Genomic DNA, 26,215 nt, shown 5'->3' with positions numbered 1-26,215 from the left:
GGAGCCTGGAAATCATCGAGCTGGGAGCAGTTTTCCACTGGAAAACAAAATTTTCTGACAAAATTGAAATTTTCCCATGGAATTTTTCTTATGCAAAATTCCTGACCAGCTCTAATACTTACCTTCTCTACATAGTACTTAGAGATCTACGGACTAAAAGTGCAATATAAGAATTAGATATCGTTATCCCAGGCCCACTGAAGTCATCAGAAAGGCTCTTATTGACTTTTGTGAGCTTTGAGTCAAGCCTTTAGACTCTAAGCTCCCTGGGTAAGGAACTGTCTTTTCATTTTGTGTTTGTGCAGCACCTAACATAATAAGGCTGGGAGCCTAGATCAGGGCTTTTAGGTACTACCACAACACAAACAATAATACAAACCATATATTCTCACTTAGGGCTACATTGCCACTAGCCTTTATGAAGCTGTGCAAGGTAGTAAGGCCCATTCTCATGCTCTCTCTGGCCCAATGACTCTTACATTATTTATACACAGTGGAGTAGCTTCAATAGCAGAGATTGAGGCTGCCCTACATTAGAATATCCCATAGCTCAGTGGTTAGTGCACAGTCCTGAGAGGTGTGGGAGATTGGCCATACTGGGTCCATCTCGCTCAGCATCCTGCCTTCGGACAGTGGCCAATGCCAGGTGTTCCAGAGAGATCTTCGAGTGATCACTCTGGTTCACATCCTCCCTTCCTCCAGCAAAGGGGGGCACTGAAGCTGGGTCTCCCAGGTGAGTGCGCTAACCACTGGGCTAAAAGCTGTTTTGTGTGGACTGAGGCAGGCACCTAACTCATTTTCACAAGGAACTACTCAGGTGCCTACGCTGCCTGACTCCAAGAGAGGGGTTCTCAGTTCTGGCTCACAAGCAGAGATAGTTGCCTATCTCCATGAGCGGGGTGTGGCTTAGGACACACCCCTCTTGTTGGCATATCCCATTGGCTAGTTTAAGTGGCTCCCTGCCTGGCTTTTGTGGATTGCATTCTTAGTGGCTAAGCTCTTATTGGGAGCTTAGCCACCTAACTCCGGCTTTGTGGATCCAGTGTCGTTCCAGTGATTATCTAGACACCTAAGTCCCTTTGTAGATCTGGGCCTAAGGGACCACAACCCCCCTCCCCCCCCCCCCCCCCCCCGCCAATAAACATACCTTGCCCTCCTTTGTACAACCTGCCTGGATGGCTAGTCTGGGCACAAGACAGCTGGCTTCTAAGGACCACTGCTTCCCATGACCAAGTGGGTGGGGTGAGAGCAGAAAATGATCAGCGCCTTGGGTGAGGGGTAAATGCCATCTTGTAAAGAGCTGCAGTAACTTATTTCTCCCTGTGGGGGGAGCAAGGAAGAAAATATTACTTGAAATTTTGAAAATTTCAACAACTTCTATTAAATACTGATGTAGGGGCCTAACTCGAAAAATTTGGCCTCAGTAGTTTGTCCAAAGTCATGGGGAAATGGCAGAGCCTTAAATAGAAGACTATTTGGCCTTCCATTCCCACCACACAAAGAAAAGAAGGCTTGTCTAATACACCTGCTTTAACATCTCTCTAAGCACGTCCGTAAATTGTCACAGGTCAGCTCTCTCCATCTCTAAAAAAAAAAAAAAAGCCTTACCGAGGTAGTGCTAAAGAAACCAATGAATCCAGGCTAGATCTGCTGCTTAGATAGCAGAATCTCAAAATGAAAGGGGACGTTATGATTTCAGACATCAACAATAAAGGAATAAAATGCTTGTAGCCTAATTGTTCCTTGAGCAAACAGAGACAAGACACAACCAGACAAAACTAAACTTAGCAGCCAACCCTTCCTTTCAGCACCCGAAAAAGGAACATCACTGGACCACGAGCTTGTGAGCTGATGCAGAGAGAATAAAAATAATTCCAGATCACCCCTATGGGCTATTTTTGCCCTGGCTTTTCTGCCTTTTCTTTCCATCTCTTTAGCAAGAAATCTAAAACATTTGAGGGCCTGTCTGTTGGCCACATTGCTGCTCCTCATGCGCCCACTCCTAGAATAGTAGATATTCATAGAGTTCGTCTATAGAGTATTTTAGATTTTTTAGCAGTAATGGAAAATATGAGTGCCAAGCCAAACTTGCTGAATTGCAATTTGATGACAAATCCACCACATTGCAAATCTTGTCATTCCATTCCTGGGGAGGCTGAAAAATAGGAGCTAGTGGGGAAACCAGGAGTTCAACTCTCATCTTTAAGTGCTGCTTAAATTCCCACCCAATACATAAAAGAATAAATGGACACAAATCGGACATCAGGAATAGTAACATACAAAAGCCAGTAGGAGAACACTTCAATCTTCCTGGACATTCTATAACAGATTTAAAAGTAGCCATACTTAAACAAAAAAACTTCAGAAACAGACTTCAAAGAGAAACAGCAGAACTAAAATTCATTTGCAAATTTAACACCATTAATTTGGGCTTGAACAGGGACTGGGAGTGGCTGGTTCTCCTCAAAAGGAACTTTCCCTCTCCTGGAACTGACACCTCCTCATCAATTATTGGGAGTGGACTACATCCACCCTGATTGAATTGGGCCTGTCAGCACTGGTTCTCCACTTGTGAGGTAACTCTCTTCTCTTCATGTGTCAGTATAATAATGCCTGTATCTGTAATTTTCACTCCATGCATCTGAAGAAGTGGGTTTTTTACCCATGAAAGCTTATGCCCAAATAAATCTGTTAGTCTTTAAGTTGCCACCGGACTCCTTGTTGTTTTTGTGGATACAACATGGCTACCCCCTAATACTTCAAATTCCCAGGGAATTCACTACGCTTATTATTGCCTATAACTAAAGCAATGAACCCCCACCTAGAAGACTGATAAAGAAAGAGCTACTGAAACCTTTGCTCCGTTTTTAAAATAAGTTAGCAAAGCCTTTGTACAAGGTCAGTGCAGGCCCAGCATCCATGTCTCTAACATGACCTTTTCCACTGCCCTGAACCAGAATTGCAACTGTGCTAAGGCAAAATCAATCGCCAAATGAATGAACTGTCTGCCAGTCAGACATATGGATCTGTCGATATCAATGCAGAGGAGGTCACTGTTCAGGTGTTGCACTGGAGTGCAAGTTTGATGAAGCTGGGTATGTTTTGCCGCTTGTTAGCTGGGAGAGATGGAAGTGAAATCCTTATGGAGCCCAGGGTATGCTGTTGAAAGTGTTGCATGCAATGGGAAAGTAGAAAGGAATGCACAAATCTTTCCCCTCCACTTCTTAATGCCACGCTTTTAAGGTTGCAACCCTGACTGACACAAACATAGCATTTGGTTGATAATTATCTTTGGCAATACAGGGGTGTATATGGGCCCTCACAAAGACCAGGGTCCAATTCTGCTAGGCTGTCTTCCAACAAACCGGAAGAGGCAGTGCTTCCTCAAAATGGTGATTATTTCAATAGACAAGTAAGATAAGGGAAGTACTGTCTTTCCTATGTTAGCAATGGGGATCTGTAACGGGGTCCTTGCAGGGCCCGGCCAGCTCCTGCCCCCACTTGGCTGAGAAAGTCACAAAGAGGCCTTGGTGCAGTGCTCACCACCTTTCCACCATACACATAGTCCCCGTCTTACAGTCCACCAGCAGGACAGAGGGGGTAAGCTACCTCTCACTACTTCCCCTCACTGCCTTTCCTCTAGTGCAGCTTCCCTCTTTCCAGCTCCTCCCCTGGCTTTCTGCTTAGCACCCTGTCACAGGATCCAAGACCCAGGAACATTACATTGTATGCACTGGGTCATGTAGGAAATCTGAGACAGAGTCAGGACTTGAGCCTAATTCTCTTGAGTTATTGGTTAGTCCAGTCACTTAACCACAAGACACTTTCTTCTCATGGTGTGAGCTATGTGCTGGGTGTACTAGGGGGAATTACGTTGTCTAGCAAGTTAGCTGCCTATAAAGCATGTAACTTAGGCTATATCTATTCAACAAACTAAGGGTGTGATTCTCCTGCTCGCTTACACATACTCCCACTAGCTCTCATCAAGCTATTGCAAGTATAAATACCAGCAGAGCTTTGGACGCACAGGCAGTGGCAGTGGAGGCATGACTGAGCTGAGCAGACTACAAACCCACCTAAAAACGGTGGGTTAAGACTCAGCACAGATCAGTTACGCTACTGCGGCTACACTACTATTGATGCTGAGGCTAGCTCTCATTGAGTTGCTGCGAGTATATGTACACGAGCAGAGAATCACCTCCCGTGCCTTTTAGTGTCAACATAGCCTGAGCATACCCAAGAAATCTGCTTCATAGTCTAGAGTGGGCCTTAGCTCATTTGTGCGCTGTGCTCCAGTTCCCGTATGGGGGAGCGTGAAAACTCTGCCAGCTGAAACTCTCAGGATTTTCTCTTTATAATTTCATGAGGGCGGTTGGATCCTGCCCATAAGAGTCCACAGCTCCAACCTTCGAGAACCACATATATCCCCCATACACAAAGAGGATCTGACTTCGGCCTGCCACCTAGCCCTCCGGAGCCTTTACAGCACGGCTCCCCCACCCACACCTATGACACCTTCCACCAAGACTAAGTTCATTTAGAAAGAAATATCCATGTTAAGGAGATGATTTCAAGCTGAGCATTCAGCATAGTCTGGTCATGCCTGCCTGCTTAAGGGAAAGCAAATGTTCAAAGCGGGGAGGACAGAAATGTCTGTCTGCTAAATCAGAAGACAAAAGACAGGCCCGGTCCTTCCTTTCTGAGGCCTGAAAGAGAATGAAGGGAAAGTCTGAGGCTTCCTGTCTTTGTAATGAGTTTACTAATTAAACATTAATGGTGAGCCTCCGCTGACCAACATTTAAATGAGGTCTTGGTGCCAGGAATTAGGCTATTGTGGTGGAATTGTTTATCTGGACAGGAAAATGACTTTCTAAACAGCAGATTCCTGTGTGTTAGCCAAGCAGTAGAGGAAGTTCCACATGCTGCAGCATATAATGTAATGGGCAAAGTTCCTGGGGATTTGGCCTGAGGGCTAATTAAATGAAGCTGCCCTGTCCCGACTTAGTTCATGTAGCATTTCGTGATCACAACCAAGAGCATTCTTATCTGACTGCTGCCTCCTGTTTCCTTTTATTTTCTATTAAGAGGTAACTTGGATAGGGCATGGAGCTAGGAACTTTTCTGAGTCAGTCTTGACTCAGCCACTTGTCCAACTGACTTGGGCAAATTACATCAGCCCATCCGGGTGACACAAGCTCCTGATGTGTCAATGTGGATAACGCTTATTCGCCTGCCTCGTCAGGCACGGATGTGGATGAAAAATATGTGTATCTCATACTTAGATTGCAAGCTCCTTTGGGCAGGGACAGCGCCTAGCACGACGAAGTCCTGGTCCAGGACTGCAGCTTCCAGACACGACTGCAATAAAGTAAAATAATGAAACGATAACAATATAGTTCCTTGAAAACGGATAGGGCCGTATAAGTGACGGTTATTCTATCGTTGCCGTCCCACCACCAAGTTTTCAGTACCGGTGAAAGCATACATGAGCTAGGAGGTCTCTTCCAGTCCTGTATTCCTATAGAAGCCAATGATACAATACATTACGATGAAGGGTTTGTGAACCCCATTTGTGTGCGTGAACGCAAGTCTGAGGGATGGGGGGGAGGGATAGCTCAGTGGTTTGAGCATTGGCCTGCTAAACCCATGGTTGTGAGTTCAATCCTTGAGGGGGCCACTTAGGGATCTGGGGCAAAATCAGTACTTGGTCCTGCTAGTGAAGGCAGGGGGCTGGACTCGATGACCTTTCAAGGTCCCTTCCAGTTCTAGGAGATGGGATATCTCCATTAATTAATTAATTTAAATATAATTAATTAACTAGGGATACCAACTTCATGTGTCCAGTTAAAGGTTCACCACTCCCTCTCCTTCACTAGAATAAGCCTAGGACTGTCTTTCATTCCTCACCTGCCCCAAAGAGGCCTCTTCCACAGCAACCATGAGGACCCCGCCCCCCTTTATCAATAGGCCTGGGACTCTGTAGGTACACCCTGGTCAAGGGGCCTAAATCCATCCTTTTATGTTAAGCTACTTCTGAGGAGGAATGCACTGCAATAGCCTTCCCTTTTGATGCCTATGGGGAGAAGCTGTCTGCTCTGTTTCCCCTATCTTTGGTGTTCACGGGGTAGCCCGGCTGCCCCCCACCCAACATTAGTATCTTCTGAGGAACAGTCTGCAGGCCTAGTCTTCAGGCTTGCAGGGACCAGCAATCCTGCTTCTGTTGCTGCTTTGGCTTCTTAAAGGGAACTGACTATGACAGCGCAGAGCGGACAGTACCCTCAAAGAGAATCCCTCAGTTTTTCACCAATTTCAGTTTTGGAGCCACACCTAGGGTGACCATACACCCCAGTTTGGCCAGGACAGTCCCTTTTTTAAGCCCTGTCCCGGCCATCCCAACTTTTTGGGCAAAAGCGGGCATTTGTCCTGTTTGCCGACTTGACAAATGCTCATTTTTGTCAAAAAAGTGGGGTGTGGTACGGAGGAACATGCCGGAGGGACTACGAGCGGAGATGCCAGGCCCTTGGGGGGGGGAAGGGAGGCAGGGCTCATGCAGGGGGGCAGGCAGGGTTCGAGCAATCCCAGCCTCACACAGTGGGCAGAGAGGGGACGTGGGCGAGCAGCTTGGGCCAGCCCTGTGCGGGGGCAGCGGGAGGGGGAGGGCCAGCCCCACGAGGTGTCCTGTTTTCCCTTTGGGAAATATGGTCACCCTATCCACACCGAACTCTTGCATTGGTCCGTGCTCTTGCATCATTCTAAAAGAGCGGCAATAAGGTAGCACAGCCTGATGAACCACAATCACTCCGGGGGGGTCTGAACTAGGAGAAACTGTTGCACATCCTGAGAGAGGGATCTGGTAGTAGTAACTTCACGCATGGGTGGCTGTAGTCGCTCCAGGCACCCTGAGCCTCTATGCCACCGGAGCCTGCATCCAGTTAGTGTCACTCCCAAAAATAAGCAATGCTGCATAGAGTGGGAGAGGAAGGGTGGTACAATGATTAGGGCACTGGCTCAGGTCTTAGGAGAGCTAGATATTAGCCAGGATGGGTAAGGAAAGGTGTTCCTAGCCTCTGTTTGTCAGAGGGTGGAGATGGATGGCAGGAGAGAGATCACTTGATCATTGCCTGTTGGCATCTCTGGGGCACCTAGCATTGGCCACTGTCGGTAGACATGATACTGGGCTAGATGGACCTTTGGTCTGACCCAGTACAGCCATTCTTATGTTCTTATGCTTTCCCTTCTCTGCTCCACCACAGACTTCCTCTGTGACCTTGAGCAAATCACTTAGTCACTCTGTGCCTCAGTTTCCCATCTGTAAAATGGGGATAACAGTCCTTCCCTCCTCAGATAGGTGTTGGAAGGATAAATTCATTAAAGATTGCGAGGTACTCAGCTACTACTGTGATGGGGCCAGATAAATATCTAATCTAGAGAGCTGTGCTACATGCTACATCCAGTAAGCTCCACCCATGGAGATTAATAGCTACTCCCACCACATCCTGTCCCCCCCCGTCAGGTGAGGGACCGAGGTTGGCACAACAATCTGCACCAACAGTAGCAAACTTGGCTTGGTGAGTTCCACCTGAACTTTCGTCCGTCGCTCTGAATTTCCCTTTTTTCTTTTTTTGTGGGTTTAAGTCAAACCCTTGGTATTATGGGGTGGTTTACTACAAATACTGGGGCTGAAATCTTGATTTGAAAATGTATTTGGCCATCATTTATCTGGGGGGGAAAAAACTGATTTTACCAATTAGCCTTTCATTTTATGTTAGAAATTGATGTCAAGGTAGTAGAGTGATAGCCTAAGCTGCGCTGAAAGGTTCTATTAGTTTTGGGGAGCCAGAGTGTTAAGCAATTCCAGCTTACCTGTGAAAGGGCAGATGGGTCCTGCTGATAAGGCTGGTGGCTGAATGTAGTGCTTTATTGTGGAACCGCCTCAAGCTACATTATCCGACAGGGACATAAACTGGGTTCCCATCAAGTCCAAATTAAGCTCTTGTACTCCATGCCTTTGACAGAGGAGTCCCATTGGATTCCAGCTACCGAGAACTGTGGCAAAACTGCCCTCCTCCTTTCCCTCCCCCCAGAAATGATACACATTGAGGGGGGTTGTGTTTGTTTAACTCTCGGTTAACAGCTAAGATTTCCCACCGGTCAGAGCTGCCATGCAAATAAGGCACAACGGAGCAAAATGTCCCCAATTATCCCTGCTCTTTTGAAGTGCCAAGGAATCACAGCACAGCCAAGAGCCTGATGGGAAATCCTTGTAGTCTCTCACAGCAGAGATTCGGTTGTAGTTAGCGTAAAGGCGATTCTTTACTGATGTTGCTGGACACAGACTGGACTCTATAGTTCCCTCAGACTAATTAAACACAGCCTGTCACCAAAAACAAATTAACACTGAACTCAAAATAGCAACTTGGGCATTAAAGTCCACAACTTAGAATCATAGAATCATAGGGTTAGGAGGGACCGCAAGGCTCATCTAATTAAACAGCAATTCTCCACAAAGATCTCAGGTGAATACTGTCAGGGCTAATCCCCTGACCAGGCCATGAAGAAGAGGCTTCCTTCCCTACCCCAGCTTCACCCAGAACTGGCCCCCAAGTAGACACAGCCAGGCATCTTTATCTGGCCTGCTGGGCCCTGATTGGTCTGTGCCTGCTTCTGGCCCTTCTAAGTGCAGAAGGACCAACTCTTGGTGGTTTTATCTGCAGCTGATCATGAGAGGCCTCTCTAGGCAACCACTGGAGGTCCAAACTTGCTGTTCTTCCCTTCTAGCAGGACAGCTTCTTAGGGACAGGTGTGCCAAGGGATTGGTGCATCTGTCAGGGAGCAACAAATGTGGGTACACCCTGTTACAGGGTTTCCGTAAGTTCTGTCCTGGACTGAGTAGTCATGGCAAGAAGTGTTGTCTACATTACATTGCCTTTCCCAGAATAAGAACATAAAAGTGACCATACTAGGTTGGACAAATGGTCCATCTAGCCCAGTATCCAGTTTCTGACAGTGGCCAGAGCCCAATGCTTCAAAGGGAATAAACAGAGTAGGCCGATTTTGAGTGATACATTCCCTATCATCCAGTCCCAGCTTCTGGCAGTTGGAGGTGTAAGGACACTCAGAGCATGGGGTTACATCCCTGATCTTCTTGGCTAATAGCCACTGATGGACCTCTCCTCCGTGAACTTATCTAATTCTTTTTTGAACCTAGCTGTACTTCTGGCCTTCACAACATCCCATGGCAACAAGTTCCCCAGGTTGGCTATTCATTATGTGAAGTACTTCCTCATGTTTGTTTTAAACCTGCTTCCTACAAATTTCATAGGGAGACCCCTAGTTTTTGTGTTACATGAAGGGGTAAATAACACTTCCTTATTCACTTTCTCCATATCATTCATGATTTTATAGACCTCTATCAACACCCACTCTTAATCATTTATTTTCTAAAATGAACAGTCACAGTCTTTTTAATCTCTTCTCATATGGAAGCTGTTCCGTATTCTTAATCATTTTTGTTGCCCTTCTCTGCATCTTTTCCAATTCTAATATATCTTTTTTTTTTTAGATGAGGCAACCAGAACTGCAATCAGTATTCAAGGTGTGGGTGTACCATGGGTATATATAATGGCATTATGATATTTTCTGTTTTATTAGCTATCCCTTTCCTAATGCTTCCTAGCATTCTGTTTGCTTTTTTGACTGCTGCTGCACATTGAGCAGATGTTTTCAGGGAACTATCCATGATGACGCCAAGATCTCTTGCTTGAATGATAACAGCTAAATACAATAACTGATCCATGAGAGGACCTTCTCTCTTATCCCATGACAGCTTAGTTTGCTTAAGAGCCTTTGGTGAAGGACCTTGTCCAAGGCTAGAATGCTCTCTTCTGATCAAAATGGATGCCCAGGCAAAGCGGGTAGCCTCTCTTAACACAGAGCTCCCGCTCAGAAAGGTTATCTCAACAAGGCGACTAATGTGCTTAAAGTTAGGTATGTACCTCACGGCATCAGGGCCACATTAGTGGGAATTACACAAGTGGAGTCCATCTAGAAGTGGACCCTAAACTTATAAACCTAATTTCAATCTTCTCCTAATCTGCCCCAAGCTAGCATTATTTTGCCCCCATTTCAAGTGTATTCCAGTTTCATGACAAGACAATGCAATGAACAGCCTTTGCAGTGATACCCTGTGGTCATTCAACATAATTAGAGCCCATTGCTCAGCTGGTGGCCACGTAAGTCCACATGACTCCACTGACGTCAATGGAGCGATTTACAGCAGCTGAGGATCTAGTCCCGTGTATTTAGTGGAATCATTTTTCTATTTGAGAAAAGAATTTACATCCAGCCTGATTCTCTTCTCACCCCAGGTTGACAGTGGTGTAACTCCATGGACCTCGGTGTTGCGCCTGATTTACCCCTGTGTAAGTGAGGGGGGACTCAGCCTTCATAACTTCAGCAGATGAAGCTAACTATAAACTCTCTCACATATTCACCTTTATTGAGAAGTACAGATTTTCTTGAGCTACAAATGCTAGATCTGGACTTCTTTTTCTCTGGTCCCTATTACAACAGCATCTGAGCACCTCAGAATCTGTAATGTATTACAATACCCCTGTGAGGGAGGGAAGTACTCCTATCTCCATTTTACAGATGGGCAACAAAGGGCCTAAGAGACTGAGGCTAAGTGGAAGTTAGAAGCCTAAATACCTTTAAGAACATAAGAACATAAGAAAGGCCGTACTGGGTCAGACCAAAAGTCCATCTAGCCCAGTATCTGTCTACCGACAGTGGCCAATGCCAGGTGCCCCAGAGGGAGTGAACCTAACAGGCAATGATCAAGTGATCTCTCTCCTGCCATCCATCTCCATCCTCTGACGAACAGAGGCTAGGGACACCATTCTTACCCATCCTGGCTAATAGCCATTTATGGACTTAGCCACCATGAATTTATCCAGTCCCCTTTTAAACATTGTTATAGTCCTAGCCTTCACAACCTCCTCAGGTAAGGAGTTCCACAAGTTGACTGTGCGAGTTCCACAAGTTGACTGTGGATCTGGGCCTTAGTGACTTGCCTAAACTCACACAGGAAATTTGTGAAATTTCCTTCCTCAGGTAAGGAGTTCCACAAGTTGACTGTGCGAGTTCCACAAGTTGACTTTGAGGATCTGGGCCTTAGTGACTTGCCTAAACTCACACAGGAAATTTGTGGCAGAGGAGAGGATTACACCCAAATGGCTAGAGACTCAAGCTATAACTCTAACCACCAGACCATTTTCCTCCCCTGGCCTACCCCCTTTATTTGGGGTGCTCAAATCCAGAGTTTTAGGTCTTAAAAATAAAGCGCTTACATTTCACTAGCGTGAACCTGTGTCAATGAGAGGAGAATGAGACTTCAAATATCCACGCCTTATCTATTTACACAGAAGCCAGCCAGCTCAGGTGTACTGGTGTCAGGATCTTTTCTTTGGGTTTGCTTAACCTGCCTTTTAGGGCGTGTTTACATGAAACAGCAATGTGCACCGTGGGGGAGGGGTCACTTCTAAAGCGCACTAAGATGTTGCACATTGGTTGGTCTGTGGAGACCCTGCCGGTGCAAACTAAAAGTTCTCCAGTGGACTTTAAGTTTAAGCAAACTAAAAGTTCCCTCCTGCTAGGGTCTGCATGGACCAATTCATGCTCAACATGTTAGTTTGCTTTAGACATCACATCCCTGCAGTGCTCATTGCTGCTCTGTTTAGACAAGCCTGGAGTCTGAAAAAAATAAAGTGAATGGTGACTGTTTGGGTCGCTGAATCTCCACCGATCCCCACAGCTCCTCTGCCACTAGGGTTAAGTCTGATTCAGAAATTAGATTGTTGTCACTGAGCTCTGGGCTTTGGTAACATCTCTGACTAACATACAGCAAGAAACTGTGCCTTTCACATCTCCATATATGGAGGGTGACACACATCCACATTGACAAGTTAGAGGACGCTTCGGTCAGACAGGAAAGGTCAGGAAAATACACACACGTTTATAACTATGGGGATTGCCTGCACTACATCAACACATTTTCAGGCGTTAGCTCATCTGAATCCCATCCACTGTGTCAGTCTTGCTATACCCATGACTAGGCTGAAGTGACAACAGGTATGTTAAATTCATTCAGCAGAGAGGGCTGAATTGCCTTTCTATTTATAGTCAGCGGGCCAAGGTGTGGGGACGCCTGGGCATAGAGAGAAAAGGCTGGATCTTGGAAACACCAGAAGCAGAAGTGGTAAGATTTAAACACAGCCTGGATGTGTGGGGCATAGGAAAGGGAGGAGTCAAAGATGACTGGTAATGGGTTAATGATGGAATCTGCAACTTTAATTGTCAAGGGGCAGGGGAAAGAGAGGGTATAACCAGGATATACATAAACCTAGGAACTGCCCTACTAGAACAGATCCATCAAAGTGCAACAAATCAATGGCCACACATATCCTTCATGGCTGTCAGCATGCTGTAGACATAGACACTCAGAACTTCCTGGCAACAATGGGGAGAAAACTCAGCTGCTTCTGCTCTGACAGCACAGATTCCTAGCACTTGAGCTATAGGGAATCCCCAATACCCATGAGCAGTATAGGATCCATGACACACAACTAAGAAGTTGAAATTCCATCCAGGAGAGGGCAGTGATACATGAACACAAACACACTGGAACAGGTCCTTCTAATCTGCTGCTCTGTCTCCAATAATGACTAATACAAAATACTTCAAAGAAAGGCAAGACCTCTTCCATATTGCACCTAGTCAACTGTACAAGGAGAGGGAGATTATTCCTGATGTGAGATGATGCAGCATGAGGGTTTGATAACCCTTGTGTTTTCCTTACTTTCAAGTGTAATCGAATGTACAATGCATGCGGCACCTCCTTAACGGACACAGCACTGGGCACTCTCCAGCACCAATATGTACCTAGATCTCTTAGGAACGTCTGTGGCCCCTACTACCAGGGTATCTGAATCTCTCGCAATCATTGTGAGGTAGGGAAGTACTTCACCATTTTACTGATAGGGACCTAAGGCAAAGAGGCGTAGTGACTTGCCCAAGGTCACACAGAAGGTTTGCAGCAGAGCAGGGGATTGAACCCAGGTCTTCAGAATCCTAGTTTAGCATGCTAACCATTAGGAAATCCTGTCTCCTAGTCCACCCTCTGGGGTGCTGCAGCTTCACCTTCACCCCCACCCTGCCACCACAACACTGGATGGTACTTAGCAGGTCTGATGGAGCCTGATGTTCAGACCATATATCCCACAAAACCAAACCCAATAACAATCCATGACCATAATAATCCTTAGCTTTTCTATAGTGCCTCGTATCCATCTCCAAGCGAATCTATCAAGCAGAATCCCAGCTAAATAAACATCTGTCGCAGTGCCCTGACACTCAGCACGATGAAGCTCTGTCAGATGGCCATGGGGACCGAACTCCAGTGGCAGGAGTTCTCTCCCAGGAGAGCTCAGCTCCAGGGAGTTTTATCCTAGCTTTTTAGGTGCATCATAGGGCCATAAGAGTGGCCAGACTGTCTCAGACTCAAGGTCCGTCTAATCCAGTATCCCTTCTCTGATAGTGGCCAGATGCTTCAGAGGATGGCATAATAATCCTCAGCAGGCAAAGGTGGAATAAACTGTCTCCCACATAGATCTCATCATAGTCTCTTAATAGAGTTTGGCTTAAGCCCTGAAGCACAAGGTTTAATAGCCCTTCCAAAATGTTATGGTCATGAATTATAACGCCAGGTATTCTTCAGATCCCTATAAATAACCAATATATTTTTGAATCTTGTTAAGTTCTTGGCCTCAGTGACTTCATGTGGCAATGAGTTCCGCAGCTTAATTGCATATTGATAGTATCAGGAACAGACACCCAGCTGAGCTTACCTGCTGTGATGGGGATATTAGGGGGAGAGAAGGCCTTTCAGCTAGATGGGTCCAAGATTCAACCATTTAAAGATTCCCACCAACACCCTGCATTGCCCCAAAAGTGAGCAGGCAGCCAGCGCAACGACTGGAGTCCAGGTGTTAAGTGTTCCTTGTGTCTTGTCCCACTCAGGGGGCAGGCAGGCATTGGCAGGATATGCCCCTTTTTCTCGGTATTCCTTAAAATCTACAGAAGGATAGATGTGATTCAGCAGAAGTGATTTTCATGGTGTGACATAGAAAAGGAGCTTGACAAAGTAATCCCAGGGTTTAGAAAATCAGATGTACTTGAATCTTTAGTACCTTGGCAACTGTAGGCGGAAAATACTTTCGGCAGTATTTAGGATGCAGTATTTAGGAGATGGACAAGTCAGAGGGGATGAGCGGCTTAGGGAGAGCTGCACCTGTGTTGCACATTCATCTCAACCTAAGACAGACGTGTATTCCTCTTTCATCTTTCCTCTCTCTCTATATATAAGATCTTATTCTGGCAGCTACCACTGTAGTGCTTGAGCACCTGCCTATTTTATCACTCTCATATACCTTTCTACTTAACTGCATTCATTTATTTACTTTTACATCCAGCGCAATCCCTTAAAAGGTATATATGTTGTCTCAATACACATCAACTCCAATGGCATATATTTTTACTGGACATCTCCCTGCCAAGCTCCTTAGTTTGTATAAACTAACAACATCAAAGCCTAAGGTGATACAGGTCCAAGAGCTCATTTGTTGCATTGGGACGATTACATTCTCACTGCACTATGAGTTTCAGAAATGCACTTTAAACATGTCCTTAAGCCTTAAGAACAAATTGAACAATCCCAACGAGATAGCTGTGAAGCAGTTGAGAAAAACTTATATAGTTTTTGTAAGGAATTCAGACAGTGATGAGATAAGACTGGTTCAAACCAGCTAGTCTAGTACTCAGTCCAGCTGTGGCCAGAAGGCAGAGTTTCAGATTAATAGATGTTAGCCAGGAAGGACCATTAGATCATCTAGCCAGACCTCCTGTATAACACAGGCCATAGAATTTCACCCAGTTACACCTGCATTGAACCCAATAACTTGTGTTGGGTTAAAGCATCTTCCAGAGAGGCAGCCAGTCTTGATCAGAAGATATCGAGAGCTGGATAATCTAGTTTGCTAGTTTAAGAACATAAGAACGGCTATACAGGGTCAAAGAAATGGTCCATCTAGCCCAGTATCCTGTCTTCTAACAGTGACCACTGCCAGATGCTTCAGAGGGAATGAACAGAACAGGGCAATTACTGAGTGATCCATCCCCTGTCATCCAATCCCAGCTCCTGGCAGTCAGAGATTTAGGGACACCAGAGCATGGGATTGCATCCCTGACCATCTTGGCTAATTGCCATTGATGGACCTACCCTCCAGTAACTTATCCAATTCTTTTTTGAACCCAGTTATATTTTTGGCCTTCACAACATCCTCTAGCAATGAATTCCACAGATTGACTGTGCATTGTTGAAGAAATACTTCCTTATGTTTGTTTTAAACCTGCTGCCTATTAATTTCATCAGGTGACCCCCTCTTCTTGTGTTATGTGAAGGGGTGTAAAAACACTTCCTCGTTCACTTTCTCCACATCATTGATCATTGTATAGACCTCTATTATATCGCCCCTTAATCATCCCTTTTCCAAGCTGAACAGTCCCAGTTTTCTAATTTGTTCTTGCAGTCAATCCCTGTTAAAATGGGTGCCTTATTTCTACTTTTAATTTGTCCGTTTTTAACTTCCAGCCATTAGTTCTCATCATGCCTTTCTCCACTAGATTAAAAAACCCTTTAGTACCCTATATTTTTGTTCTGTGAAGGTACTTATACACTGTGGCCCAATCACCTCTCAGTCTTCTTTTTGAAGAATTAAACAGATTGGGCTCTTTAAGTCTCTCATTGTAAGGCATGTTCTTCAGCCCTCAAATCATTTTTGCAACTCTTTTCTGTACCCTTTTCAAATGTGGGCACCAGAGACAGAGACTCTCAGCTGGTGTAATTGTGTTACTCCAAGTTACGGGATTTGGCCCATAAACTCCATAATGCACCTAGCTAACTGTGCAGTGACTTACACAGAGTTGTGAGGAGGGACAAGATTCCTTCCTGACCACCTCAGATAATCTTATTATGCCCTGAAGCCTGAGATTTGATTACCTTTACCATTACTTTAACGTGAATAGCTATTAGCAGTTGTGCAGTAACTTATTTACATTTAACAATATAACAATAATACCTTCACCCTGTCTATCCATCCAGGAAATTTCACTTGCAAATTATCACTTTCAATGATTCAATATTAATTTAAGGGACACAGCTATCAGTCAAGTTGCAATATTCATTTCTTTATATGACCTTCCATTCAAGAGCTACAGATTTTTTTTTTGTAGAATTAAAAAAGTGTGTCTTCTTTGCCCATAAATATTTCATAAGCTGTTGCCAAACGAGGCCTGAAAGTGCAAACATCATGAAATAACAATGGGAAAACCTTTATCTAGTTTGGCGAGGGGAGACTGACGTACAGAGCTGGCTAGAAAATGGAATTCCCTTTCTGCAGGAAATTCTGAAATGTAAAAAGAATTTGTTCCAAAATGGAACACAAAATGAACGTTTGAAATGCCCTGAGGAACAGGAATTCAAAAAAACATGGCAGAAAGGTCAAAATGACATTTCGAGTCAACTTTCAAAATGTTTCCAAGACTACCCCAAACCCTGGCAGCCTGCGCTCCTAAAGAGCTTCGAACGAGAACCTGCCCCAGAACCAAGGATGACAGAAGTTCTGGGAGCCCTGGCTCCAAGGCTGCCCACCTAGCAAGTTGCAGTGGAGGCTGGGACCCTGGAAGCCCTCATTGCTGAGGAGAACCTAACACCTGTTCATCAGAACTGGTGTTAAAAGGTAGGGGGCGCCATAGTGCTGATATGATGACTATCTTGAACTAGGACCCTGCAGAGCTAATATCATAAGCTACTACAGCTACTCCTATACAAATGCTGCTGTAACAGACTCATATTCTCTGCACCTCAGGCACGAAGGGGGACAGACACACGGCAGTGGGTTACACAGAGGAGGGTTGGGTGGCCCTAAACATTTTTAGGACCATTGTTGTTAAATTTTTCTAATCCGTGAGGGTGGATGGCCTTGTGATTAAGCCCTGGGTTGGGACTCAGGAGCCGTAAGGTTACGTCTCAGCTCTGCCACAGAGAGACCTGTCTACCTCAGAGACCTTGGGCAAGTTGCCGACTCTTTTTTTTTTTTTTAAGTCTTTTGGAGGTCGGGGTGTCACTGAAAACATTTTCCGCCCCGGGAGGCAAAACACCTAGGGCTGACCCTGGGCTAAGGAATAGAAGGTTCCATCCCATGCTTACTGAAGTTAGTGGGAAAATGTTTTTTGACGTTAAGAGGAGCAGTACTGGGCCCTGACTCACAATGCAGAGCAGAGATGTTCGTTTTCCTATGTCGGCCAAATCCCAGCCCTTTATTGGGGCCCCAGATTATCTGAATGGAATAATCATTAATTGAAGCTCTGATGCTTATATTGGCCAGGCATCCATTCTTGTGTGGTTGATGACTGCTGCATTTTAATGAGCCTATGAGGAAGGTTACAGACAGAGTACAAATGAGGGCTTGATCTTACTATGCTGCTGAGTGCATCCTGGGAGATGATGAGTGTCCTCAACTCCCAGGGAGCTACGCTGGGATCAGCCCAGAGTCAGGAGTGGTATGTAGGAGGCCTGTGCACAGAGGAAAGCTGGCCCAGTGGTTAGGGTACTCACTTAACTCTTGAAAGACCTGGGTTCATCTTCCTGCTCTATCACAGGCTTCCTCTATGACACTGAGTAAGCCACTTCCCTTCTCTGTGCCTCAATTTCCCATCTGTAAAATGGTGTTAACAGCACTTCCTTGCCTCAGAGGTGTAATGTGAGGATAAATCCATTAAAGATTGTGAAGTGCTCAGCGACTATACGGGATATGTAAGTACCTCATATCACTCAATAGCAGGAGTGCTTTGGGAAAGAATTGTGCCTCAGAAGTAATCCTCCCCTTGCTCTGAAGAGGGAAGATGTTTATTCACCCCATTTTAGGGGGGTTGCTTACTCCTAGGAGGGAGGGCAGGACCAAGACATCTGCCCCTCTCTACTCCCTCCTCAGCGACCCACATGCTGGCAGGTTGGGGGCTATTGACTCCTACCCTAGCAACAAGAGCAGCCCTTGTTCATCCAGGGAGGGCTCTTACTTGGCTGCCCAGAGGATGAAGGGAGAGGAAGAGCTAGGGTAGGGCCTAGTCCGTTTTGAGACTGCAGAAGTCCACGAGAGTTGAGGCTGGCTCGGGCCCTCACACAGCCTGTGCGGCAACAGGCATTGTCAGCCCATTAGCAAAGTATGACGGGTCCTTTTTGTGCCTCCTCAGGAAGTTTTATACAAACATAGGCTCATTTGTGGTCACTGAGTTTAAAACGATTACTCCCACAAACAGACCAATAGAAAGCAGAAATAGACTGGATGTGTATTTTTCAGTTTGTGGTCTGTTCTGGGTTTAAATACAAAGAGAGAGTTAACAAAATGAATGACTGCATTGCACCTTGAAGGAGATTAGGAAGCTAGATAAGCCACCCATATGTTTATCTTTGACAGCCATTACAACATTACATAGCCAATATAGAATTCAATCAGTTTTGATGACAACTTTATTTCTTTACAATAAGAACTGTTAGGTTAAATCCTCCCAAGTCAAACCAGCCCATATATTGGAGACAGGTATATTGGTAATAACTGTGGCTCTGCCTTTTGGCTCATACTACTTTGTGCATCCAAGGATCATAAAGTGCTTTACAAATGTTAATGGCTTAGATTGCAAGTTTTTGAGGGCAGAACATCCTTTTGTTCTCTGTACGGCTCTTAGCACAATGGGGTTCTGGTCCTGGCAGGGGCTCCTACATGCTTCTGCTATACAAATAATACTAGGAATAATGAATTAAGCCTCATAACCCTCTGTGAAGTAGCTCAGTATTGTATCTGCATCTCCCTTTTAAATGGAGAGGTATTGTCTTTCTAAACCATATGCTCTAGTTTCTCCATAAGTTAGCAGGGAGCAATGACAGAAGCAATGTGGCCTAGTGGACAGTGCATTGGCCTGGGCTTCAGAAGACTTGGGTTGGTGGGTGTCATTGGGCAAATTACGTTCCAGGTCTGTGCCTCAGTTTCCCCATCTGTAAAATGGAGGTAATGATGCTGACCTCCTTTGTAAAGCACTTTGCGATCTACTGATGAAGCATGCTAGGTATTATTGTAGTGCTCACATACATTACAGGGAAAAACATAATTGAAATTGTGGAAATTGTATGGCCTGTGTTGTACAGGAAGTTAGATGTGGCCTTAGCATCTCTGAACTTCAGATAGGTAAACTGAGGCACAAAGAGGCTAAGGCTAAAAGCTTCACGGGTAGGGGCATAAAGTTAAGCCTCTAAGGTCATATTCAGACACCTAAATCAGTGCCTTGGTTTTCAGAGCTGCTGAGGACACACAGTTCCCCTATGACTCCAGTGAGCGTTGTGGATTCTCAGAACCTCTGAAAAGCAGTTCACTTTAATTTGGGTACCTAAATATGGTTATTTGCAAATTGTGGGTGGTATTTTCAAAGTTACCTACCTACTGTATTCAGATGGCCAGTTCTCATTCATTCTAAAAGGGGACTGGGTATCCAAACCCATAAACAGCTTTGAAAATCTGAGTGTTTAAGCCAGAGGGGCGGATTTATCAAGGTATCTAGGCACCTAAAGATGCAACTAGGTGGCCTAGTGGGGTTCACAAAAGCACCTGCGTGAGTTATGCACCTGGCTTCCACTGAAAGTCAATTGCCTAACCCACTTGGGGTCTTTTTAAATCCCACTAGGTGTCTAAATACTTTTGTAAATCTGGCCCTAAGTAACATGCTCATAATAATACCTAGCACTTTTCATCAGTAGATCTCAAAGCACTTTATAAAGATGTTCAGTATTATCCCTGTTTTGCAGATGGAGAAACTGAGGCACAGAGCAGTGAAGTGACATGCCCAAAGAAGGCCAATGGCTGAGTTAGGAACAGAACCCAGTCCAATGCTCTATCACTAAACAACACTGTACTACCTGTTCCCTATTTTAACCACTAAACCACACACCCGTTTGCTGCACGCATGCATTATGATGGGTGAGCTGTAATTTGACTGGTATCGCTATAGTTACGCTTTCATAAACATTCCCAAAATGATCAGCTGATCATAACTCTATTATGGTCCATTAACGTATGATTTCAGGAGATTGCTAGGATGTTTATTGCCTAGTTAAAGCTTTGTAGATTTTCTTGCCAAAGAGCACAGAAAGGAGCTTATCTGTTCAGCTATTCTGAATTCTGAGGTAATTTGCCATTCTCATTGCTATGTATTAAGAAAAGAGGCAAATACAGAAACTGTCATTTACTCCACTAATGGCATTAAAAATGAATGCGGTCCAGAGCAGTAATCAATGCCTTCTTCATTGTGATGGATTATGACTTAGCTAAACAATGTGACCTTTAATTGTCTGCAAATGTAATTTCCCAAGGTCTCCCATGTACTGGATGGTTAACGTCTCTCTCTGAGCTTCCTTGGACAGATGCAGTTCTCTGTTTTAAGCCAAAATAATAATGTAATGTGAATGCAGTGCTGGCAAAAAGGGGCCATGTTGACATTCCTGGGTACTCAAATACTCTGTTTGTTCAACAAACTAAAGCATAAGCAATGGAAAGGAAGACTACCCCCTCACTCCCCTCTCAATGTGCCTCAACCTTGACCTGGAAATATTGTCTTTGGGACTGAAGTCTTGGAGGTACTTCAGCCACCACGATCTAGTCAATTTCTGGGCTGTCTGATAAGGGTTTATCTTAGGTACTTCACACATTCATAAAGTTTAAGGCCAGAGGGACCATTTAGATCATTTTGTCTGACTTCTTGTACATCACCAACCCTTAAATTTCACACTGTTACCCCTGCATTGAGCCCAGTAACTTGTGTTTCTATTTTCTAGAATGTCAGCTAATTTTGATCTGAAGGCATCAAGAGATGGAGAATCCATTACTTCCCTTGGTAGTTTGCTTCAATGGTTAATCACTCTCACTGTTGAAAACTTGTGCCTAATTTCTAATGTGAATTTGTTGGTTAAAGAACGCTTTAGTACAGGGGTCTGCAACCTTTGGCACCCGGCCCATCAGGGTAAAGCCGCTGGTGGGCCGGGCCAGTTTGTTTATCTGGAGTCTCCGCAGGCACGGAGCTCCGCTCCCACTGGCTGCGGTTCGCCGTTCCCAGCCAATGGGGGCTGCAGGAAGCGGCGCGGGCCGAGGGATGTGCTGGCTGTCGCTTCCCACAGCTCCCATTGGCCTGGAACAGCGAACCGCGGCCAGTGGGAGCTGCAATCGGCCGAACCTGTGGACGCTGCAGGTAAACAAACCCTCCCGGCCCGCCAGGGGCTTTCCCTGATGGGCCGCATGCCAAAGGTTGCCGATCCCTGGTTTAGTACCTGCTATTTTTTTCCCCTTGAAGGTACTTACACTATAAGCAACTCACTTCCCATTCTTCATTCTGATAAGTTAAATGGATGGAGCTCATTACATCTCTCAGTTTAAGATAGTTTCTCCAGCCCTCGAATCATTTGGGGGGCTTTTTTTCTTTGCCCTCTCCAATTTTTCAACATCCTTTTTAAAATGTGGCCATCAGAACTGTACAATGCTGTTTACAGAGGTAAAATCATCTCCTACTCCTACGCATCTGTTTATATATCCAAAGATCACATTAGTCCTTTTTGCCACAGCATCACAGACTGGGAGTTCAAGCTCAGTTGCTTGTCCATTATGACACCTAAAATCCTTTTCAGAGTCACTGCTTTCAGTACAGTCTCCTTCCTATTCTGCGGGTATGGCCTGCATTCCTTCCCAATGCCATAGTCTCTGAGCACCTCACAATATTGAATGTATTTATTCTCACAACATTCCTGTAAGGGAGGGAAGTGCTATCATCCCTATTTTACAGATGAAGAACTGAGGTACACAGAGGCTAAGTGACAGTCCCAAGGTCAAACAGAAAGCATGTGGCAGAGCAGGGAATTTAATCCAAGTTTTCCCAAATCCTAAGCAAGTGTCCTAATCACTGGACCATCCTTCTCTAACTGTACTGAAATGGCTTTTTGTTTCTGTGACGGGTTGGATCACAGAAACCCCCTTGGGAGCTGCCACCCAATGTGCAAAGACTACCCCTGCTTCTGTTTTCCCTGCCAGCTCAGGATTCCAGCACCCTGTCTTGCTGAGCCAGACACTCCAGTCTGCTCTAACAAAGACTCAGGGTCTGAATTACTAGTCCCAAAGCTGCAAGTTTACCCGAAACCAGCTCACAGGAGTGTGCTTGTCTTTAGCACTCAGATGCCCAACTCCCAATGGGGTCTAAACCCAGATAAATCCGTTTTACCCTGCATAAAGTTTATGCAGGGCAAACTCATAAATTGTTCGCCCTCTATAACACTGATAGAGAGATATGCACAGTTGTTTGCTCCCCCAGGTATTAATACATACTCTGAGTAAATTACTAAATAAAAAGTGATTTTATTAAATACAGACAGTAGGATTTAAGTGGTTCAAAGTAGTAACAGACAGAACAAAGTAAGTCACAAGCAAAATAAAATAAAATGCGCAAATCTATGCCTAATCAAACTAAATACAGATAATCTCACCCTCAGAGATGCTTCAGTAAGTTTTTCTCAGACTGGACACCTTCCAGGCCTGGGCACAATTCTTTCCCCTGGTACAGCTTTTGTTCCAGCTTAGGTGTTATCTAGGGGATTCTCCATGATGGCTCCTCTCTCCCTCTCAGTTCTCTTCCACCCCTTTATATATCTTTTGCATAAGGCGGGAACCCTTTGTCCCTCTGGGTTTCCACCCCCTCCCCTCACTGGAAAAGCACCAGGTTAAAGATGGATTCCAGTTCAGGTGACATGATCACATGTCACTGCAAGACTTCATTACTCACTTGCCAGCACACACATATACAGGGAGACTCACAGGTAAACAGCCATCTGCAGACAATGGGAGTCATCAAGATTCCAAACCATCATTAATGGCCCACACTTTACATAATTACAATAGGCCCTCAGAGTTACATTTTATATTTCTAGTTTTAGATACAAGAGTGGTACATTTCTACAAATAGGATGATCACACTCAGTAGCTTATGAGCTTTGTAATGATACCTTACAAGAGACCTTTTGCACAAAGCATATCCCATTTGCATTATAATCACTTATTATCAATTTTTTTATAAAACTATCCCAGTTACATTATATTCACTTATTATCATGTTTTTATAAAACCATGTAGACTGCACAACGTCACAGTTTCATTTTGTTTTGTGAGGCAGACAGCCAGTCAAATTATGGGGAATTTGTATCTTAATTTTTCAAAGAATTCCAGAGAAATTTTTAGGGGCTACCTCCCCTCACAGCAAAGCCATATTTGAAAGTGTGTTAAAACATAGTCCAAATATGGGTCTATCTACATAGCAGAATTCACCAAGCCCAGGTACTATGTCGCAAGACTGTAGTCCCCTGCCTGTGTTATAATTTGGTTTGACCTAACCAGTATGGACGGGACCAGGTAGCAGATGGATAATCGTGCTGTATAAATGGGCTCCAAGGCTCCTCACTGATAATTTTCGAACATGGTTTGGCCAGCCATGGACATTGATTTACACAGTTTGGAGTCACTGGTCGAACATGATTCATCAGGAGTTATGTATCTCTCTAGTCTCTCCCCCCCCACCCCCCCGCCCCACCCACCATCACCATAGCATCTGATCACTTATCTGAGTGCATTTTAACCCCTTTCAAGCACAGCTCCCTTCTGAATGTAGACAAGGAGTTGTAAGATGGAGGGTTGGACATGCCGTATCCTCCATTGTCAGTGACGGGGTTATGCTAGGACTTAAAGCAAAACAGAAAAAAAAAACAGAAAGGAAAACGAAGAACTGGAAAAGCAGGGTAGCAAAGGCATTGCATGTCTCACAGGGGGCTTCACATCATCTTCTCTTTCTTTTTTCCAGAAGTCCACATGTTCAATTGCAAGCTTCCAAGCCTTTCCGCTACTGATGCACACATGGTACATTGTAAGCCAGTTTGCCTGCCCTGTTCACCCCTCCTGTCTCTAACTAAACAATAACAAGGACAGCAACAGCATGAAATTTACCACCCATAGACAATTCACCTCAGCAAGGTGCTAATTTCAGAGCGCAGTGGGGGGCTATTTACAGGCTAACATTATCGAGCACTCTAGAAAACAAACATTCATTTGGAGCGGACACCTTTGTTTTGCTTTTTAAAGCATTTCCTTACCCCGTTCTCCGCCTCCTTCCCTCCTGCTATCAAGGATGGATACTTTGCAATGCACAGCAAGTCTCCATAGCAAGAAACTCTGCTCACCTGACTTGCTGGAAGACGATTTTCCCATTTCCAAATGATCATCACTCTTAAAGCTGGAATGATTTTGGGAGTATATACCTATCTCATAGAGCTGGAAGGGACCCTGAAAGGTCATTGAGTCTAGCCCCCTGCCTTCACTAGGAGGGCCAAGTACTGATTTTTGCCCCAGATCCCTAAGTGGCCCCCTCAAGGACTGAATTCACAACCCTGGGTTTAGCAGGCCAATGCTCAAACCACGCAGTGTTGTTGTAGCCAAATTGGTGCCAGGGTATTACAGAAACAAGGCAGGTGAGGGAATATCTTTTATTGGACCTACTTCTGTTGGTGAGAGAGACAAGTATTCAAGCTTACACAGAGCTCTTCTTCAGGTCTGGGAAAGGTACACAGAGGGTATGTCTACACTGCAATTCAAGACCCAGGCCAGCTGACTCAGGCTCGTGGGGCTCAGGCTAAGGGGCGGTTTAATTGTGGTGTAGACATTCAGGCTCAGGCTGGAGCCCAGGTTGTCAGACCTTATGAGGTGGGAGGGTCCCAGAGTTCAGGCTGCAGCCTGAGTCCAAACATCTACACCCCAATTAAACAGCCTTTTAGCCCAAGCCCCATGAGTCTGAGTCAGCTGGCACCAGCCAGCTGCAGGTGACTGTCTAATTGCAGTGTCACAGCTAAATACAAGGTGGAATAGATTGTTTAGCATAAGGAGTTAACATGTATTTCAAGGGACCATTCAATGTGAAGTGGCTTGTTAACACCCCTCCAGTCACGGGGAGGGGCAAAAAAGCTGGGGGGCTGGAGGGGAGTTTAGTGGTTTATAGATTGTTGTACTAAGCCATAAATCCAGTGTCTCTGTTCAGTCCATGATTTTTAGTGTCTAGCAAAGTTGTGAATTTAAGTTCCCAGGCTCATCTTTTGAAAGTGTTGTGCAGGTTTCCTTTGAGGCTGAGGACTGAGAGGTCAGATACAGAGTGATCGCTTTGCGAAAAGTGTTCACCCACAGGTGACATGGTGGTTTTGTCTTTTGTCATTTTTCTGTGTGAATTCATTCAAGAGAGTAGTGATTGTCTCATTCATCCACGTAGTTGTTATTGGGTCATTTAGTGCACTGGCTGAGGTACACCATGTTGTGACAGACACGTGTAGGACCAATGCATTTTGACAGGTGTGTTGTGGGGGGTATTGATCATCGTAGCCATGGAAATATGTCTGCAGGTTTTGCATCTATTGTTCTGGCAGGGTCTCGTGATGCTTTGAGTTGGTGTGTCCTGGTCTGTGGGGAGCTTGGGCTCAGGAAAGATTTCTTTCAGGATATGATCCCCATCAAATATGGGTTGTAATTGTATAATGATACCCTTTATGGGTTCCAGTATGGGGTGATAGATGACAACAAGCTGTGTGCAGTCAGAGGGGGGGTTATTTCCATACTGAAGCAGGTTCTCCCCGGATATTTGGGAGGCCCATTCCATGATGCAATCTACTATTCTGGTGGAGTGTCCTTGTTTGGTGAAGGCAGTTTTAAGTGTGTTAAGGTATATGTTCCAGACTTTTTTCTCAGAGTATATTCTGTGGTATCTGTGTGCCTGGCTGTAGATAACAGATGTCTTGAGGTTGTTAGGGTGATTACTGGATCTGTGAAGGTAGGTGTGGTGATCCATGGGTTTCTTGTAGATAGTTGTCTATAGGGTTCCACTGTTCAAGCTGATTGTAATGTCACTAAAAGTCCTGGACTGAACAGAGACATGAGATTTAAGGTTTATTACAACAATCTATAACCCACTAAACCCCACCCCCCAG

The sequence above is a fragment of the Emys orbicularis genome, chromosome 1 (assembly GCF_028017835.1).
Source record: "Emys orbicularis isolate rEmyOrb1 chromosome 1, rEmyOrb1.hap1, whole genome shotgun sequence".
Classification (NCBI taxonomy): Eukaryota; Metazoa; Chordata; order Testudines; family Emydidae; genus Emys; species Emys orbicularis.
The sequence above is the reverse complement of the archived record's forward strand: the minus strand, read 5'-3'. Positions refer to the sequence as shown.